Here is a 22,254-nt window from a genome sequence, read left to right as displayed (position 1 = left end):
CTGGCTTAAGCCTACACTCCTGACCTCTCTGATCATCCTGAGAGCCATCTTGAAGCCCACAGCCTACTCGGAGGCTTATAGGAGGTACCATGCTTCTTATTCTGGGTCCTGTCCAGGCGAAGCAGTCTCCCAGCTCCCAACAGCCTGGGGAAGCTCTACACAGAGCAACCTGAGACCAGGTACAGGCCTCTCAATGTCTGACCAGGTACCTGTAGCTCAATCAATGTCTCTTCAATTACATAAGCAGTAAGGTCTTAGTAAAGTGTTCTAGGGTGTACAGTGGTTCCTACAACTACACACACAAAAGTGCTACTCATTTCCTTACCACCTGTCTCCAAATGCCCTATTTCCTATGGCCTAAACAATAGAAAGACTGGTCAGTAGTCAATTGGCTGAAGTCATATACCCTTCACACCACTTTTCTGCCTCATGGATAGCAAAAATGAGAGTCTCTTAACTCAGCTAATTCCACAGTTCATTCAAACTCAAGATAAAACTTTTCTCTGAAAATACAAATGAGGTTCACATTATGAACACCTAGATGTGTTAGACGTCCTCCTTCAGAAAAGCTGTTATGAAAATAAACATAATAGCTAGAGTAATAAATAAAATTTGCTAAGATTTCCCTAAAGTTGAACCCTAGAGAACATTTTCAGCAGAAGAGTTAAAGGAGTTTCCAATGGAAAGAACGAGCACATAAACTGAAGATAGAGCCAAGCAATGAAATGAAACTGGCCACTCATCTACGAGGCCAGAAGAATGAAAACCAAATCCCAACTCATCATCAGAAACCCTTCTCCAAACTAGGAAGCACAGACCCTACCCACATCCGAACCTGAACTACCTCCCGTTGACACTGTCTAACCTAGAGGTGGCCCCAGTGCCCAACTGATGAAACATTTTCCAGGATGTGAAACTTGCCATAGGAAAACTGAATCTCTTTGCCTATGTTGTGGACTGTGTAAGCAAAGGACTCTCACTGTTACCAGAAGAGCTACATAATTTCTCTGAAAAGTGTGGAATACACATTTGATCATATTTATATATTTGGTGACTCATAAAACTATTCTTTTAAAAATTGATGAATTTTACTCTTTAAGCATCAATATAAACTACAACACACCATCAACCGTAAGGGTTGAACTCAACCCTTAAAACACAGTCTTTCACAAGGCTGTGTAGAAACTAAGCCTTTATTTATCTCTGTTCTGTGCCTCCTCCTTTCTCCACCTAAGGCTGCTTGCAGATCCCAGCATGAAATTAGCACACCTGTGATTGTCACTGCTTAGCAGTAACCCTTATATAAATATACCTTTTGATTACCCAAGCTGGGTATATTAGTTCATATGTGTTCTCTGGAATTAAGACAACTCATGGGGCATTTATTCTAACTTTTTATTGTACCAGCGAGACTAAATACAAAATATTAACAATAATCAACATTTGTGTGGCAGTTGATGGTTCACAAAATGCTTTTAAATATATTGTCTCATTTGAAGCTCACAAGCCTCAACCAAGATGGGGAATGAAAATAGAAACAGAGCCTCAGAAAGGTCACAGTACTATTAAGTGGCAGAAGCAGAACTTGAACGAAGGTCTTCTAAATTCAAATCCTATACTTTTTATACTTTGCCAAAAGAAATTAATGTATTGGTTAATTTTAAAATTATACGTAAGATTCACCGATGCTGGCTGGGCATGGTGGCTCAAGCCTATAATCCCAGCACTTTCGGAGGCTGAGGCAGGCGGATCACTTGTGGTCAGGAGTTCTAGATCAGCCCAACCAACATGGTGAAACCCTGTCTCTACTAAAAATACAAAAATTAGCCAGGGGTCGTGGCACATCCCTGTATTCCCAGCTACTCAGGAGGCCGAGGCAGGAGAATCACTTGAACCTCGGAGGCGGAGGTTGCAATGAGCCAATATTACGCCACTGCACTCCAGCCTGGGCGACAGAGCTAGATTCTGTCTCAAAAAAAAAAGATTCACCAATACATTCATTTATTTTGCCAAAGAGTGTGTGTGTGTGTGTGTGTGTGTGTGTGTGTGTGTCTGTGTGTGTGTATCAAGCCAGAAAGGTAGATGTAAGGATAAGTAATTGTCTTCTACAGCAACAACCACACACATGAAAACAAAAGACGGACAGTTTCTAACAATCTCAGTGTAATATGACTTTGCAGAGAAGGTATATGATGCTACACAGCAGCTGCAGCGCTTAGGGGTAGTAACAGGGTCAGTAAGCAAAAGAAGCTCAGAGTGTCTACCTGGAGAAGCAAACTCATTCCATGATGCTGGTGGTTCCCAGCACAAAGGCTGTATCAGCATGCCTCTGGGCAGGGCACAGTTAATGTAGATTCTTCTAGGACTCTGTCCCACAGCCAAGTCTCTAGCTGAGTTTTACAAGGACCTCTTTGTCTTGGGCCTCCTCCCAATACATGGGAAACCTCAGAATGTCTCTTGCCACTGGGTGCAACTAAGCTTAGCCACTTGGTATTACTGGCTCTCAAGGGTGGCCAACTAGTTGAGCCAAGACATATTTCCAATACTTCTCAGTCCTACAAACAACCTATACATTGTAAGAACTTATCTTATCTTTAATAGAAGATTAGAGGATATTTTTTTCCAGTAATACTTTAAAATCCAGATGAGAGAACGAACTAATATCCAATGAAGGATAATTTCTTATGTTCTGCCCTTTATTTTCTATCACCTAGCCAACAAGGCAAACAGATATGTCTGTGAAATGACAGATCCACAAGGACAGAATACTTTTAACTTGAAAAACTGAGAGAGCAGATTTTCAAGTATGTGTAATAAGTGAAGAATTATTTGAGATTATCAACTCAAAAATATGCCAAACACACATAAGTTAACCACCTTTTTAAATTAAGAAAATATTAAGGAGACAATACATATAATTAGTAGAAATCATCAAATCTTATTTCCATCTCTCCAAATACCTTTTGATTTTTAAAACATTATAATTTAGTCTACCATGTATAAAAGTACTAATGGTTCCCCCCCAAAAAAATACACCCAACTCTGAATAAAAATAAACTTCAGGAATGTAGAGTTTTGCTATTTTTCCAGATGTTTCTTTTAATATAGAAATGCTGCATGCCATTAAGAGGTACAAAGTGAATTTTCAGGTTAACAGTTTATATCATTATACATGAGACAAGTCAACTTATATCTATTGCAAAACACAAGTTAGTATCTTTCTACATGTACACTTAAATGCATGTAAATCCAAAGAGAAGAGAGTAGATGAATAACTCTTCAGTAGGCTCAGGGCAAATGTCTGAAGAGAGACTTTCACTTTCTGCTCCATTATTTATGCTCTGTATCATATAGCTTTTTATTTTCCATATTGTTTATACTATGAAAATAAAAACACAGTCATATTTTATTTGTATAAGGTATAAAAAGAAAGAAAATGGAAAAAAAACAGGTTAAAAAGAGTTGGTTCAATTCTTGGACCACTGTATCATTGTATTCTTGAACCACTGTATCATTCAGTGGTCATTAAACCTTAGATTTTGTCTAAGGTTATTAAACAACCACTGAATGATACAATGCCTTAGAAATGGAGGACTGAGGCCAGGCATGGTGGTTCACGACTGTAATCCCAGCACTTTGGGAGGCCAAGGCTGGTGGATCATGTAAGGACATGAGTTCGAGACCAGCCTGGCCAACATGGTGAAACCCCTGTCTCTACTAAAAATACAAAAATTAGCCAGGCATGGTGGTGCGTGTCTATAATCCCAGCTACTCTGGAGGCTGAGGCAGAAGAATCACTTGAGCCCGGAAGGCGGAGGTTGCAGTGAACCGAGATCACACCATTGCACTCCAGCCTGGGTGACAGAGCAAGACTCCATGTAAAAAAAAAAAAAAAAAGAAAGAAAAGAAAAGAAGAGGAGAGGAGAGGAGAGGAAAGGAAAGGAAGAAATGGAGGACTGAGCAGATGCTGCAATAAATAAGAATCTTTGATTTAAAATAAGCGACATCATTAAGGGTTCCTCAAAATGAAAAGGCAGGAGAGAAAAGGCAATTTTCTTCTCCAATCAATTTTGAAGAATTATGAAAAGGAATTCAGTTCTATGATTGCTTCCTCTTTTAGGAAAATCAAGGTAAAACCTCTGAAAATTTCTTCTGTTGGTATTTAAAAGGATGTATACATCCCAAAATGAAAGTACCAGTCCAGGGGTTGCTGGATATACACCTAGGGTTTGCAGCTCCAGGGTCTAATCTGTCCCCTCAGCTCAAGAGATAATCCCTCACCATTTGTAAGTATAGAGAGATACAGCAACAGTTCCGTTCCTGTGAGTTAGAGTATCATGGGAAAAGACTCGAAATCTAAGCAGATAACTCCTAAATCCACATCTACAACCATGATGTTCCTAAATTCAGTCCATCTCCAATGATCTACATTCCCAATTATCACTCCCTGCAGAAATGAGCTGTTTACCACTTCAAACACTGAAATTGTTAATTTCCCCCAATCAACCATATCTAAAAATTTAACGTCTAAAAAAGTATACCTTACGCCTTCAGCAAACCTAAATGCCTGAAATTACAGCACAGTAAATACTAGTCTCAGAAAAGCAATGAGTTGTATGTAAATCATTTGTTTTACTGAGTAAGATTGGATTTTTGTCATAGGAAAAAACTAAACTGTCTTTTTGACTGGTGACTTATGTTATAAATTAAATATAACTCTGCATATTATATTTATAACAATTATGGGCACCATTCATTCTTTACATATCACTAGCAGAAGAAAGCCAACTACTTTTGAAGCAACAAGTCCTAAAGTTTACATTAAAAGAGGACCCACAATAAAGTAGAAATCAGTTTGGTAAAGGGTTGTCCCTGTCTTTGGTCCTAAATCCAGTGACATATGTGTCTTCTGTAATTAATGGCAAAATCTCTCTCACAAGCAATTTCCAGATGCCGTACTTAAAGTACAGTTAATCAGTCTTTGATTCATCATGAGTTCGGGAATGCTCTCCTAACAGGCACACTTGCTAGCTCACAGCAAAAGAAATATTACTACCCACTCCACTGCCATTAAAAAGACATTTCAAACATGTTTAATCTCTTTCAGGGCCAGTTGTAGACATACATTCTTCCCCTAGCCAGGTTCCAACCAATTTTAAAACATCCAAACATGAACTTACATCAACCCATGATCTAATATGATGAGTTTACCAAGGTCTCCAACAACCTGAATCACATGCCAAGGGAAATACAATGAACAGGCCATTCTGCAGAGTGAAGACAAGTTCCACACCTGTCAGTGGGAATCTGTTTGACTGTAGCCCTAGGCTGCTTCACAGAAGACACCTTTCTTAACTGGGAGAATGTGCTTCTCCCTTAAATTCAAAGAAATCTTACTGCTTATTTTATTTAGTTTATTTTTGGAATTTTCCCCTCATTCCAGAAAGAATTGAAGGTAGTTACTAATATGCTTCCATTTTTAGGGGAACATACAAACTCTTCCTGGACATTTTTGTCAGGTTAAGTTCTCCTTTGTATCCATTAGGGAACTGAAGACCTTCACTTTTTTCTCAGAATTTCTTTATCATGTGTTCCAAAAATCGATTGCATAATAATTACCTCATCCTTCACTGATGTTATGAAAACTTACCCTTCCTGCTGATTCACAGTGAGATGACAGCTAACACAGTGCGTGCATTCAATATGAGCTCTCAGACTGAGAGTGACAGGGATACGTTATAAGTTGTAATATATGCCCTGAAAGTTCAAAACACATGAGGTGGAAAGAAAAATAGTTATCCCAAACTTAAGTTCTAAAAGAATTATCTAACCGGACCTGAAGCCCCACTACTGAATTGACCTTGCAGGACTTTTTATGTGATACCATCAGTCTACCAACTCATGAAACCAGCTCAGTGGAATTTGGGAAACTTGATTATTCTCTAATCAAGATGTTGTTAAGATGTCATTAATTGCATTAGACAAAGTCTTCTTTATTTCTTTCTGGATTTTTTTTTTTTTAAGACAGAGTCGCCCAGGCTGGAGTGCAGTGGTGTGATCTTGGCTCATTGCAACCACCACCTCTCGGGTTTAAGCAATTCTTGTGCCTCAGCCTCCCAAGCAGCTGGGACTACAGGTGTGCACCACCACACCCAGCTAATTTTTGTATTTTTAGTGGAGACTGGGTTTCACATGTTGGCCAGGCTTGTCTCGAACTCCTGACCTCAGGTGATCCACCTGGCTCGGCCTCCCAAAGTGTTGGGATTACAGGCATGAGCCACCTTACCCAGCCTCCTTCTGGATTTTATGTTGATAATACTTGTGTTTCTCCTAAGCAAATGATTTGTTTTTAAGTTGTGGTCTGTATTAATCAAGTAAGTAGTCAAGTTTCATATTTTGCCTTGGCAGGTAGAAATCTTAAAAACAAAATTGAGGCTGGGTGCGGTGGCTCACGCCTGTAATCCCAGCACTTTGGGAGGCCGAAGCGGGTGGATCACAAGGTCAGGAGTTCAAGACCAGCCTGGCCAAGATGGTGAAACCCCATCTCTACTAAAAATACAAAAAATTAGCCAGGCGCAGTGGCAGGTGCCTGTAATCCCAGCTACTCGGGAGGCTGAGGCAGGAGAATCGCTTGAACTCAGAGGGCAGAGGTTGCAGTGAGCTGAAATCGCACCACTGCACTCCAGCCTGGGTGACAGAGTGAGACTCTGTCTCAAAAAAAAAAAAAAAACCAAAAGTGAGACATACTCACACTATGTGATCGTAACTATTCAATGATTTACATTTGTTCTTTCCTCTTTCGTTTGTACCTATCTTTTTTCCTCTCATTTTTTCCCACCTATTTATTATTTCAATTCAATATACATCCTATATTGTATAGCAGCTGTTTGGAAAATCAAGAAATGTTGTGAATATCATAGTCAGGTATCAATTTGAACAAATAACCAGAAAAATTTCAGAATCCCAGGCAATCCAAGTTTAAGAATAGTTTCATGTTCGTCTATCTAAATTACATTTTATAGAGCATTGGAAAACTCTATATTTTATATCAGAGAAACAGCATAAGCAATTCATGTTTTATTGCAGAGATATGAAAATCTATAGAAACATTAAAGTCACACCCTCAATTATGCCAAAACTGTACTTAGTCCCTCCTTACTTCCTAGAACTTAGTTCCTAGAACTAAGGAGGGACTAAGTACAGTTTTGCTATAACTGGGAAACTACCATCTGAACATAAAACTGAGCTAAAGGTCAAAATAAAATTTAATCTCTTCTTTACCTTCATTCTTTCTCAACCAATTTGTTGTGATGTGATTATAAATCAAAAATCACATATTTAACTCACCAGAAAAGTACTACATTTTCATCTAATTATACCTAAGTTAGATCATATTATAGATTCAGGTTTTATAATTGAGACTACTGCTAATTAGTTGAATCAAAGATAAATTTAGAAGTTTGGTTTCTTTCTACAAATTTCTCTTCTTTTTTTTATAGTCAACAATAATTTATTGGACATTTTAAAATAACTAAAAGAGTATGACTGGATTGTCTGTAACACAAAGAAAGGATAAACGCTGATGTGATTATTATGCATTGTATGCCTGTATCAAAATATCTCACATAACCCATAAATAGATACACCAACTATACCCACAGAAATAAAAACTAGGAGAGGAAAGGAAATTCTAAGTACAACACTGGTAAGAACCCATTCACAATTTGATAGTAAAGTAATATAGAATTGTAAAGTACATTTTCACTCTTTTAAAAAATACAGCAAAGACAATTTTAATTTTTTAATTTATTAGTAATAACAACTTGAGAATTGCATAGTATTAAGGCATCAGTTCTTGGAGTGTGGGCTGAGGACCCTTTTGGGGTGCCTATGAGGGCAATACTATTTTACAGTAAAACTAAGACATTATTCTCCCTTTTCACTATTGACAAAAATTTAGCCAGCTGTGGTGGTGTATGCCTGTAGTCCTAGCTAATCGGGAGGCTGAGATGAGAGGATTGCTGGAGCACAGGAGTTCCAGGCTACAGTGAGCTATGATTCTGCCACTGCACTCCAGCCTGGGTGGCAGAGTGAGACCCTGTCTCAAAAAAAAAATCATGCATGAACAAAAAAACTATAGGTCAATGGATTTTAATGGCCACAGTTATGAATATCTTATCACTATTATTTCAGATCCCACATTATAACTAACTTTTTTTTTAATTTTATTATGATTATACTTTAAGTTTTAGGGTACATGTGCACAACGTGCAGGTTTGTTACATATGTATACATGTGCCATGCTGGTGTGCTGCACCCATTAACTCGTCATTTAGCATCAGGTATATCTCCTAATATAAATTTCTCTTCTTAAGTCTTGAGAAAGTGTCTCTTGCCTTTTAAAATTTGAGTTCTTCACCATATCTAACTTATCACCTCCATTTATTCAACTAGACTGTTGTTTCTTACAAAATGGCTCTGTTCTTTTGGCATGATGTTAACTGTAGGTCATTAAATTTGGAGCTTTGATTCTGTCTTGACCAAAATTCTTTGGTGCCTCCACTTCCATGTAAATTGATATTAATTATTTTGGTAAATTTTAATCTGATTTTTATTATTTTCCACAACTCAACATCTCTGACAAATACTCCAAGCTAATTCATTAACATAAACCATATAACAGGACCAAAGAAGAGGCTTTCTAACACTGCTCAGGTTTTACATTTTCCCAAAGATTTTTCCCAGAGCCACTAGGATCTTGTGAATCTAAATAGGCCCAATAGTTTAGCTCTGAGAGTTTCTCTCCCACATAATATAAAAATCACCTGATGGGTTTGTATAATATGAGAAATCTAACCTCAATTCCTTTCTGGAGTGACCTCACCATTTCCCTTGAAATACTGAAGACCCAGATACCCAGTCATATGTGCTAAAGCAATTACAGAAGGGATTTATTTATTAAACATTAATCCCCTTGTCATGCAGAGTACCTAGAAAATCCCTGATGCACTTTTGCACTGAAACTTCACTGGAAACAAATTTTTCTAAGCCTCCAAAGACCTTTCCCTTGAGAAGTCGAATAGGTCTTTCTCAAGTCTTCAATCCCCTTGACCTCTATGCTTCAGTTAGCACTGTTGAAATTCTCTCCTCGCATGGTTTCCCCGGGTGTTCTCTGTGTTCTTCTACTACCTCTTTGTCTCATTTGCTGACTATTCTTTTTGCCTGCCTCCACCCCCTTGGCTGGCAGCTGCTCCTAAGGTTCCAAACTCAGCTTTCTGCATTTCTCCCTCAATAGTCACCACCATGATACATACTCCACATGCATTACTGAACTATCACCTTGCACAAATGCCAAGACTTGAGCTCTCAAACTGTAATCCTGTCTAGTAACTGACCGGTCATCTCAGGATATGATTGCTGACATCTGAAAAGTAGTATCTCAAAAACTGAGCTCATTTTTTTTCCTAACCCAGCAGACTTTCCCAAAGCCCTCCTCTAAACCTTCGTTACTTTAAATCTAGGTTACAAAACAGCTCCCTAATACTTTCTCCACCCTTAGCTCCACTACTCCAACCTATCATAGATGTTGCTGCCTAAATAATTACCAGTATCTGTCATTTTCAGCACATTGCATATACTCAAGAATCGATGGCACTTTCCTACTTCCCTTGAATCAAATCAATAATCAAATTCATCCCAAATTATCCACGGCCATGGAAGTTCCACCTTGTCCTAGCCTGTGTGCTTGTTGTCTTGCTTATTGTCACTAACATGTCAAATGTGACTTGCTTCACTTCCAAACCTATGTCCTCACATATGACTTTCTTCCTTATCTCTGTCTGCCAATTTGTTTCTCTCCTCCTTCATTGTCCAATTCAAAATTCAGATCCTTCCTCAGCCAGCCCCATATCTTTGGCTTCACTCTCTTAATCACTCAATACTTCCATTTGCACTATGTTTTTTTCCACTTATTGATATGTTACTTTGCAAGTGTTCTCAACTTGTGTTGGATGTACACGTTCTCTCTCTGCTAGATTATAAAACTCCTTGGAAGCAGGGAATTTCTCTTGCATAATAACATTTTAGTTCTTACATAAGAACATTTAGAATATGTTGGTACTACTTACAGTGCAGTACCAGCAGGTATCCACTAACTAGTTGTAATTAACAAAGTAGTTGTTATGGCTGGACAATGTCATAATTCTATATCCAAATCCAGTATAAAACAATGCATATCCAAAACACATTTCAAACAAGAGTGCAAGGGAATCCCATTTTCTTCAATAAAAATTTTTAAGTGATTCTATTATTGGCCTTTTCCGTCTTTAAATGAGCTTTATTTCCTTTCTTATGTTTTCCTTGTTAGCTTGTCCACCTGCTGAAAGGAAGGCAAATAATTTCTTATCTAACCTAATTATTTACTCCTTCCTGCCTGTACTGGAATCCTGGCTCCCACACCTGCTTTGCTCAGTGCTACTCCCAGAGGTATAACAAAGCACATTCCCAAGGTCAGCCCAGGCATCAGCTTAAGTCCCTAAAGTCTGAGAACCTAGAATGTAATTCCAGCAGCCCGCCTAAAAGTCAAGAACCAGCCTGCATTTTGCTGAAAGATGCAAAGGTTATGCATATTTTGATTCCAACCATACAAAAAAAAAGAAATAGGATTGATTTTTTTAACTCATAAGATGGAATGAGAGAAATACCACAGACTTCTACATATCATTTCCATGGAGATACCTAAACTGACTATTTTTTTCCCTCTACCAAACTGAATTCTAAATAGGCTTTGGAATTCAGTTCTAGTTCTTTTTTTTTTTTTTTTAATACTTTAAGTTTTAGGGTACATGTGCACAATGTGCAGGTTAGTTACATATGTATACATGTGCCATGCTGCTGTGTGCACCCATTAACTCGCCATTTAGCATTAGGTATATCTCCTAATGCTATCCCTCCCCTCTCCCCCCACCCCACAACAGTCCCCAGAGTGTGATTTTCCCCTTCCTGTGTCCATGTGTTCTCATTGTTCAATTCCCACCTATGAGTGAGAACATGCGGTGTTCGGTTTTTTGTCCTTCCGATAGTTTACTGAGAATGATGATTTCCAATTTCATCCATGTCCCTACAAAGGACATGAACTCATCATTTTTTATGGCTGCATAGTATTCCATGGTGTATATGTGCCACATTTTCTTAATCCAGTCTATCATTGTTGGACATTTGGCTTGGTTCCAAGTCTTTGCTATTGTGAATAGTGCCGCAATGAACATGTGCGTGCATGTGGCTTTATAGCAGCATGATTTATAGTCCTTTGGGTATATACCCAGTAATGGGATGGCTGGGTCAAATGGTATTTCTAGTTCTAGATCCCTGAGGAATCGCCACACTGACTTCCACAATGGTTGAACTAGTTTACAGTCCCACCAACAGTGTAAAAGTGTTCCTATTTCTCCACATCCTCTCCAGCACCTGTTGTTTCCTGACTTTTTAATGATTGCCATTCTAACTGGTGTGAGATGGTATCTCATTGTGGTTTTGATTTGCATTTCTCTGATGGCCAGTGATGATGAGCATTTTTTCATGTGTCTTTTGGCTGCATAAATGTCTTCTTTTGAGAAGGGTCTGTTCATGTCCTTTGCCCACTTTTTGATGGGGTTGTTTGTTTTTTTCTTGTAAATTTGTTGGAGTTCATTGTAGATTCTGGATATTAGCCCTTTGTCAGATGAGTAGGTTGCAAAAATTTTCTCCCATTTTGTAGGTTGCCTGTTCACTCTGATGGTAGTTTCTTTTGCTGTGCAGAAGCTCTTTAGTTTAATGAGATCCCATTTGTCAATTTTGGCTTTTGTTGCCATTGCTTTTGGTGTTTTAGACATGAAGTCCTTGCCCATGCCTATGTCCTGAATGGTAATGCCTAGGTTTTCTTCTAGGGTTTTTATGGTTTTAGGTCTAACATGTAAGTCTTTAATCCATCTTGAATTAATTTTTGTATAAGGTGTAAGGAAGGGATCCAGTTTCAGCTTTCTACATATGGCTAGCCAGTTTTCCCAGCACCATTTATTAAATAGGGAATCCTTTCCTCATTGCTTGTTTTTCTCAGGTTTGTCAAAGATCAGATAGTTGTAGACATGCGGCGTTATTTCTGAGGGCTCTGTTCTGTTCCATTGATCTATATCTCTGTTTTGGCACCAGTACCATGCTGTTTTGGTTACTGTAGCCTTGTAGTATAGTTTGAAGTCAGGTGGCGTGATGCCTCCAGCTTTGTTCTTTTGGCTTAGGATTGACTTGGTGATGCGGGCTCTTTTTTGGTTCCACATGAACTTTAAAGTACTTTTTTCCAATTCTGTGAAGAAAGTCATTGGTAGCTTGATGGGGATGGCATTGAATCTATAAATTACCTTGGGCAGTATGGCCATTTTCACGATATTGATTCTTCCTACCCATGAGCATGGAATGTTCTTCCATTTGTTTGTGTCCTCTTTTATTTCATTGAGCAGTGGTTTGTAGTTCTCCTTGAAGAATGTTCTTCCATTTGTTTGTGTCCTCTTTTATTTCATTGAGCAGTGGTTTGTAGTTCTCCTTGAAGAGGTCCTTCACCTCCCTTGTAAGTTGGATTCCTGGGTATTTTATTCTCTTTGAAGCAATTGTGAATGGGAGTTCACTCATGATTTGGCTCTCTGTTTGTCTGTTATTGGTGTATAAGAATGCTTGTGATTTTTGCACATTGATTTTGTATCCTGAGACTTTGCTGAAGTTGCCTATCAGCTTAAGGAGAATTTGGGCTGCGACGATGGGATTTTCTAGATATACAGTCATGTCATCTGCAAACAGGGACAATTTGACTTCCTCTTTTCCTAACTGAATACACTTTATTTCCTTCTCCTGCCTAACTGCCCTGGCCAGAACTTCCAACACTATGTTGAATAGGAGTGGTGAGAGAGGGCATCCCTGTCTTGTGCCAGTTTTCAAAGGGAATGCTTCCAGTTTTTGCCCATTCAATATGATATTGGCTGTGGGTTTGTCATAGATAGCTCTTATTATTTTGAGATACGTCCCATCAATACCTAATTTATTGAGAGTTTTTAGCATGAAGGGTTGTTGAATTTTGTCAAAGGCCTTTTCTGCATCTATTGAGATAATCATGTGGTTTTTGTCTTTGGTTCTGTTTATATGCTGGATTACATTTATTGATTTGCATATATTGAACCAGCCTTGCATCCCAGGGATGAAGCCCACTTGATCATGGTGGATAAGCTTTTTGATGTGCTGCTGGATTCGGTTTGCCAGTATTTTATTGAGGATATTTGCATCAATGTTCATCAAGGATATTGGTCTAAAATTCTCTTTCTTGGTTGTGTCTCTGCCCGGCTTTGGTATCAGGATGATGCTGGCCTCATAAAATGAGTTAGGGAGGATTCCCTCTTTTTCTGTTGATTGGAATAGTTTCAGAAGGAATGGTACCAGTTCCTCCTTGTACCTCTAGCAGACTTCGACTGTGAATCCATCTGGTCCTGGACTCTTTTTGGTTGGTAAGCTATTGATTATTGCCACAATTTCAGATCCTGTTATTGGTCTATTCAGAGATTCAACTTCTTCCTGGTTTAGTCTTGGGAGAGTGTATGTGTTGAGGAATTTATCCATTTCTTCTAGATTTTCTAGTTTATTTGCGTAGAGGTGTTTGTAGTATTCTCTGATGGTAGTTTGTATTTCTGTGGGATGGGTGGTGATATCCCCTTTATCATTTTTTATTGGTTCTATTTGATTCTTCTCTCTTTTTTTCTTTATTCGTCTTGCTAGCGGTCTATCAATTTGGTTGATCCTTTCAAAAAAAACAGCTCCTGGATTCATTGATTTTTAAAGGGCTTTTTTTTTGTCTCTATTTCCTTCAGTTCTGCTCTGATCTTAGTTATTTATTGCCTTCTGCTAGCTTTTGAATGTGTTTGCTCTTGCTTTTCTAGTTCTTTTAAATTGTGATGTTAGGGTGTCAATTTTAGATCTTTCCTGCTTTCTCTTGTGGGCATTTAGTGCTATAAATTTCCCTCTACACACTGCTTTGAATGTATCCCAGAGATTCTGGTACGTTGTGTCTTTGTTCTCATTGGTTTCAAATAACATCTTTATTTCTGCCTTCATTTCGTTATTTACCCAGTAGTCATTCAGGAGCAGGTTCTTCGGTTTCCATGTAGTTGAGCGGTTTTGAGTGAGTTTCTTAATCCTGAGTTCTAGTTTGATTGCACTGTGGTCTGAGAGACAGTTTGTTACAACTTCTGTTCTTTTACATTTGCTGAGGAGAGCTTTACTTCCAAGTATGTGGTCAATTTTGGAATAGGTGTGGTGTGGTGCTGAAAATAATGTATATTCTGTTGATTTGGGGTGGAGACTTCTGTAGATGTCTATTAGGTCTGCTTGGTGCAGAGCTGAGTTCAATTCCTGGGTATCCTTGTTAACTTTCTGTCTCGTTCATGGGTCTAATGTTGACAGTGGGGTGTTAAAGTCTCCCATTATTATTGTGTGGAAGTCTAAGCCTCTTTGTAGGTCACTCAGGACTTGCTTTATGAATCTGGGTGCTCCTGTATTGGGTGCATATATATTTAGGATAGTTAGCTCTTCTTGCTGAATTGATCCCTTTACCATTATGTAATGGCCTTCTTTGTCTCTTTTGATCTTTGTTGGTTTAAAGTCTGTTTTATCAGAGACTAGGATTGCAACCCCTGCCTTTTTTTGTTTTCCATTTGCTTGGCAGATCTTCCTCCATCCTTTTATTTTGAGCCTATGTGTGTCTCTGCACGTGAGATGGGTTTCCTGAATACAGCACACTGATGGGTCTTGACTCTTTATCCAATTTGCCAGTCTGTGTCTTTTAATTGGAGCATTTAGTCCATTTACATTTAAAGTTAATATTGTTATGTGTGAATTTGGTCCCGTCATTATGATGTTAGCTGGTTATTTTGCTCGTTAGTTGATGCAGTTTCTTCCTAGCCTCGATGGTCTTTACATTTTGGCATGATTTTGCAGCGGCTGGTACCGGTCGTGCCTTTCCATGTTTAGTGCTTCCTTCAGGAGCTCTTTTAGGGCAGGCCTGGTGGTGACAAAATCTCTCAGCATTTGCTCGTCTGTAAAGGATTTTATTTCTCCTTCACTTATGAAGCTTAGTTTGGCTGGATATAAAATTCTGGGTTGAAAATTCTTTTCTTTAAGAATGTTGAATATTGGCCCCCACTCTCTTCTGGCTTGTAGAGTTTCTGCCAAGAGATCCGCTGTTAGTCTGATGGGCGTCCCTTTGTGGGTAACCCGACGTTTCTCTCTGGCTGCCCTTAACATTTTTTCCTTCATTTCGACTTTGGTGAATCCGACAATTATGTGTCTTGGCGTTGCTCTTCTCGAGGAGTACCTTTGTGGCGTTCTCTGTATTTCCTGAATCTGAATGTTGGCCTGCCTTGCTAGATTGGGGAAGTTCTCCTGGATAATATCCTGCAGAGTGTTTTCCAAATTGGTTCCATTCTCCCTGTCACTTTCAGGTACACCAATCAGACGCAGATTTGGTCTTTTCACATAGTCCCATATTTCTTAGAGGTTTTGTTCATTTCTTTTTATTCTTTTTTCTCTAAACTTCCCTTCTTGCTTCATTTCATTCATTTCATCTTCCATCACTGATACCCTTTGTTCCAGTTGGTCGCATCGGCTCCTGAGGCTTCTGCATTCTTCACGTAGTTCTCGAGCCTTGGCTTTCAGCTCCATCAGCTCCTTTAAGCACTTCTCTGTATTGGTTATTCTAGTTATAGATTCCTCTAAAGTTTTTTCAAAGTTTTCAACTTCTTTGCCTTTGGTCTGAACTTCCTCCTGTAGCTCGGAGTAGTTTGATCCTCTGAAGCCTTCTTCTCTCAACTCGTCAAAGTGATTCTCCGTCCAGCTTTGTTCCATTGCTGGTGAGGAACTGCATTCCTTTGGAGGAGGAGAGGTGCTCTGCTTTTTAGAGTTTCCAGTTTTTCTGCTCTGTTTTTTCCCCATCTTTGTGGTTTTAACTACTTTTGGTCTTTGATGATGGTGTTGTACAGATGGGTTTTTGGTGTGTATGTCCTTTCTGTTTGTTAGTTTTCCTTCTAACAGACAGGACCCTCAGCTGCAGGTCTGGTGGAGTTTGCTAGAGGTCCGCTCCAGACCCTGTTTGCCTGGGTATCAGCAGCGGTGTCTGCAGAACCACGGATTTTCGTGATCTGCAAATGCTGCTGTCTGATCGTTCCTCTGGAAGTTTTGTCTCAGAGGAGTACCCGGCCGTGTGAGGTGTCAGTCTGCCCCTACTGGGGGGTGCCTCCCAGTTAGGCTGCTCGGGGGTCAGGGGTCAGGGACCCACTTGAGGAGGCAGTCTGCCCGTTGTCAGATCTCCAGCTGCGTGCTGGGAGAACCACTGCTCTCTTCAAAGCTGTCAGACAGGGACATTTAAGTCGGCAGAGGTTACTGCTGTCTTTTTGTTTGTCTGTGCCCTGCCCCCAGAGATGGAGCCTACAGAGGCAGGCAGGCCTCCTTGAGCTGTGGTGGGCTCCACCCAGTTGGAGCTTCCAGGCTGCTTTGTTTACCTAAGCAAGCCTGGGCAATGGCAGGCGCCCCTCCCGCAGCCTCGCTGCCGCCTTGCAGTTTGATCTCAGACTGCTGTGCTAGCAATCAGCGAGACTCTATGGGCGTAGGACCCTCCGAGCCAGGTGCAGGATATAATCTCCTGGTGCGCCGTTTCCTAAGCCCGTCGGAAAAGCGCAGTATTCGGGTGGGAGTGGCCCGATTTTCCAGGTGCCATCTGTCACCCCTTTCCTTGACCAGGAAAGGGAACTCCCTGACCCCTTGCGCTTCCCGAGTGAGGCAATGCCTTGCCCTGCTTCGGCTGGTGAAGCAGTGCGCTGCATCCACTGTCCTGCGCCCACTGTTTGGCACTCCCTAGTGAGATGAACCCGGTACCTCAGATGGAAATGCAGAAATCACCCGTCTTTTGCACCGCTCACGCTGGGAGCTGTAGACCGGAGCTGTTCCTAACTGAATAAATAGCTGAACTACACAAAATATCTCAAATGAGGATACTGGCCTGATGACTCACAACACCCTTCAAAGCCCTTTTAGAGACCCTACCCTAGGCCAGGCACAGTGGTTCATGCCTGTAATCTCAGCACTATGGGAGGCCAAGGTGGGTGGATCACCTGAGGTCAGGAGTACAAGACCAGCCTGGCCAACATGGTGAAACCTCGTCTCTACTAAAAACACAAAAATTAGCCAGGCATGGTGGCACACACCTGTAATCCCAGCTACTCGGAAGGCTGAGGCAGGAGAATTGTTTGAACCCAGGAGGTAGAGGTTGCAGTGAGCCAAGATTACGCCACTGCACTCCATGCTGGGCGGCAGGTAAAACTCTGTAAAAAAAAAAAAAATCCCCTACCCTACATTTGTTCTCTGACTCCTTGATTTCAGGCCAGACCATCAAGTGCTGCATAGACTGTCTCTATCAAAAAGCAGGTGCTCTGACATTTTCAGGGATTCTCTCTGAAAGAAAATCAGTTAGAAAATATAGGCCTAAACCTATATATCCCAGATCCATCTTTCATGGCTTTCAAGTAAGTCACAGTGCAAGATAGAATCCATTTAGGTGAAAGGCCATTCTGCATGCTACCCCTTTCTGACACAGCCTCCCCTAGACTACCAGAAACAAGTCATATTAAAATGCAATTGGTAAGTATTCGAAGTTAAATGAATATGGACAGCTGATAAATGCATCTCGGTGGATAGAGATTTAAAAATGATTGGAAGATCATTCTGATCATTCAAGATGTCAATTGAAAGATATCAGGATAAGGTAACATATTAACTCCCGGGAATTTTCATCACCATCAGTAGTAGATGATATAAAGTCATGAAAAAAGCTTAACTTGGGATTAAAAAAAAAAAGACACTGCCAAGTCATTTATTCATATTGAATTCTCATGAAATTAGTTAATAGAAAATATTTTGTTTTGACTTCTAGTCCAGAGTCAGCTTCAGGGGAAAGTGAATTAACATTTTGTTATTTCTTTTGTGTTGAGAGTAATCATTGGACTACAACCAGAACCACCAGAATCAAAATTTTTCATTTTGAAATTGCATAAAGAAACCCTGAGTAAATACAGCATCAATGAGACTTTACTGTCAATGAGGGAAAAGCACTAGCACAACACTACAAGATGTATTTGATTAAAATAAATTTCCGATTTAAAACACAAAGGCCATACTGTACATTGAAGATAGAAAGACTATACTGCCAAAGGCATGAGCATGAAAGGTCAAATGCCAGCTGGTATTAGTAATGGGAAAATGAGCCCATAAACGAAACACCAAACAACACTCAAAAGCCTATAAAAACACAGGCCAATCCTACTGCTTCTTCAAGAAGAATGGTTAACATTATCAGAACGTATGCAGATCACAACTTATGCCTTTCCCACTCTTTGTACTTCTGAAGAGTGTGAAATGCTATTTTTATGAAGTTTTCTAAAAATGCACAATTGTATTTCATTTCATTTTAATTTTTATACTTTGAATGTCTGCTTTCCTTCCTATTAGATCTTTCTTCCTGTTGCTTTCTGTTCTTTCTAGAATGAGTTGTATAGCATGGCTTTATATAATGTATACTGGCAGCCTGCTATAATGTATAATGTGTACTGGTAACTTGCCTAGAAACACTACCACTTATCCTTCTTAGGACACAGACATCTAATTAGAAGCCTATAATCAGGCCAGGCAATCTGCCTTAACAATACCCAGGGTGAAAGCATGAACTCCAGTGTCAGACAAACCTGGCTAAAGTCTTGGCTCTGCCATTGACTAAAGGCATGACCTCAAGAAGTTACTGTTACTTAACTTCATCAAGAGCCAAGTTAAAAAAAAAAAAAAACTTACAATAATTCTAAAAATAATAATAACATTTACCTCACAGTGTTTTATAAAGATTCAGAGAATGAATTTCAGAATGTACAACATAATGCCTGGCACATAATAAAACCTGCCTAATTTTGAAGTAGTAATAATAAAGGTTAGAGTAACACTTCTACCATTTACTTGTAACCTTAAAGTTTCTCATTCATAAACTGGAAATAACAATACTAACCACACAAGATTGTTATAAAGATCAACAGAGACAAACTAAGTGAAAATACTGTTTAATGGTATAGCTATACACAAATATGAGGCGGTGTTTTCTGAATTTCATAATCCATAACAACATGTAATGTTTGGCCTAACTTTGCACAATAGAAGACTGCTTGTGATAATTCCATTTGGTTGGTTGTTTCTGTATTTCAACACAGCCCAAGAAGAGATACATGCTAGGGAAAAATCCTAAGTCTCCAAAGCAAATGGTCCTTTGACAATACAAAACTAAGTATCCACCAGCTGATCAGTACAAAAGCATATGGTCCTTTACATCCAGTGCTTTTAAGCGTTTGGTCTTCTGATAACTTCCAACTGAATCCACATGGAGTGCTTTTAGAAAACACTTCCAGGCTCCACCCCAATTTACTTATGCAAAATCTTTAAGAGTGAAGCCCAGAAATCTGAACTTTTTTTTTGAGATGGAGTCTCGCTCTGTCACCCAGGATGGAGTGCAGTAGCGCGATCTCAGCTCACTGAAAGCTCCACCTCCCAGGTTCACGCCATTCTCCTGCCTCAGCCTCCCTAGTAGCTGGGACTACAGGAGCCTGCCACCACGCCCATCTAATTTTTTGTATTTTTTCAGTAGAGACGGGGTTTCACCGTGTTAGCCAGGATGGTCTCAAGCTTCTGACCTCGTGATCCACCCACCTCGGCCTCCCAAAGTGCTGGGATTACAGGTGTGAGCCACCACGCCTGGCCAGAAATCTGAACTTTTAACAAGACCTCCTAGTGATTCCAATGCTCATTTAAATTTGAGAATTCCTGCTTCAAAGTTTTGTTATGAAAAACCATAATAAACATAGCTAACACTTGTCACTACACAAAAATTGTTCACTAGAAAACAAAAAAATACCAAACAGATTAGATGAGATTTTAATCTAAATATAAACTTTGAAATAGAGTAGCCAAAGTTCAAAAAAACAATATTTAATTTTTCCTTTAAATGCATCTTTTCAATGACACCTCATAGAGTAATATGAGAATTGTTTTCTGAGAATTGTTTTACAGCTGGTTATTATTGTACAGTCAGGTTTCTCAGTGCTCCAGATGTTGACTTCACTTCTCCTAACACTTGCCCACTTGCCTGTGCCTGCAAGATAAGCAGGGGTTAAACATCAGCATACTTCCAGGTTCTGATGCTTCATCAAGCCCCAGCCCCCAGTAAACTTTCCTGAAATACTACCACCCATCTTTTTGAGGCTACAGACACCAAATGAGAGGACTGTGATCAATACAGGCAATCTGCCCTCAGCCTCCCCAGGTGAGCCAGTGGGGGTAACTGCCACACAGAGCACCACTGACAGCACCCGCCTCACTCACAGCAGTTCTTTCAACCTAAGAGGTTACCGGGAGTCAGGATAGGTTCACGAAGAACATGCTTATGCCAAGAAAGCCTTATTTCCTTTTTTGACTAAATGACGGCATCATTTATCTTGAGTTAAGCAAATATCTAACCCTATGCCCTACTAACTTACCAGTGCTCTATGTCGATTCCTTGATGCAGCGCTTAAGGCTTTGTTCACCATGGAGCACATAATGGCATCTGAATGTCACACTAAGGCACTTGACACCTGAGACTACTGAGACTCTGCCCAGCTATTCAAGAGCTGCAGAGATCAATTTCTCAGCACATCTGTAATCTACTGCTACAGGACACCAGTTGGAAAGCTCACTCTAAGGAATATTACTCCATGACTAAATAACGGCCTAATCAGATTCCCCATTGAGGGCACCAGTCTGTTAGAGAAGTAGGTGGGCACGTAGTTACCCAAAGTGTCTAAATCAGGGAACATCAGGAAACCAGAGGTAACCAGAGGACAACATAAAGCTCAAAATAATCAGCAGAACCCAAAATGTAAGAATACAGATATATAAAAGAAAAGAATGGGGAGCAAAATGGTTACAAGACCAAGGTGCACAGGTGAGTTCATCATCCTTGTTTAAATGCAAAGAGCCAAAAAGATATAAAAACAGAGTTGACTGGTAAGCCAAGATCACCTTGAAGAAGTAATATACTGTTTTATCTAACATTATTAGCAATGACTTGAAGGAAGTAAATAAATAGAATATAGCTTATAAAAACATCATGTCACCCAAAGCTAAGAGATGTTACAATTTATTCTAATTTTCAAGGGATATTATGTGGAAGAAGGATTAACTGCATTATCAAGAGCAAAACTAAGACCAAAGGGTCAAAATCTCAGGAAGGCTAACTCTGAGTCAATGTAATAAAAGGCATTTTAGCAATAAAACCATCTACACATGGAACAGACCACCATGCAAAGCAACTGGCTCTCTGGCCCTGGGAGTGTGAATTATGATCAGTCAGAAAAATCGCAGCAAGGATTCTGTTTTGGTGACAAAGAGATTAGCTGGCCTTTAAACTCCTTTTATACTCAAATTCTATGAAAAACATTTTAAGTAGAAACCAAGTCTTTCTACCATTAAAGGAGTAGTAATGAATCTGGCAAAGAGTATAAAATCTAAAATAATCCCAGTCTAAATTACAAGTAGAAGCCATTTATTTCCATTCTGGGAAATATAACTGATAGAGGCTAATTTCTACCTATGACATCATACTACTCCTAGCATTACTCTTACTACCCTTATCACTGTGGGTTGTTTCCCATAGAAGTTTAGACTTTAGAAGTCAAGACAAAGGGGGAAAAATGACTTTATTCCTGAAAGCTGACTGCTGAGAAAATTGTAAGATAATTGTTCACTCTCCTCATTTAGCATAAGGAAGCAAAAGGAGGAGGCATCTGCAGCAAGAGGACTATAAAAAGCTCATCAAGCACTTGGGTCTGAAAGGATGACACCATGGACCAGCCTGGGATCAGCTTACATTGAACTCTGCAGGGAAGTTCCCTAGGCTCTGGAACACATGCAAAACCAGTGGAAATGTTGTAGAGGAAAAGTAATCAAAGTTTCATACACAATCTGATTTGGTCTTCCATTTCTGTAAATAGCAATACATGCTTAATGGATACAATCTGATGATCTAGTGCCATGACTATTAAGGAAAGGAAGTGGGGATATAGAAATAATGTTGACTCAAAAACCACTCCCCTGACAGTCTAACATTTTCTTCTCTGG

At 39.6% G+C, this 22,254-nt stretch overlaps 1 protein-coding gene across 3 annotated transcripts in view; it reads right to left on the bottom strand.

Annotated features, from left to right (window-relative positions):
• The window catches only part of SLC4A4 (solute carrier family 4 member 4), a 386,161-nt gene that overhangs the window by 261,220 nt on the left and 102,687 nt on the right, over nucleotides 1-22,254 (bottom strand). The gene's annotated exons all lie outside the window — the stretch shown is intronic.

Source organism: Pongo pygmaeus, chromosome 3 (genome assembly GCF_028885625.2).
Source record: "Pongo pygmaeus isolate AG05252 chromosome 3, NHGRI_mPonPyg2-v2.0_pri, whole genome shotgun sequence".
NCBI lineage: Eukaryota > Metazoa > Chordata > Mammalia > Primates > Hominidae > Pongo > Pongo pygmaeus.
The sequence above is the reverse complement of the archived record's forward strand: the minus strand, read 5'-3'. Positions and strand labels throughout refer to the sequence as shown.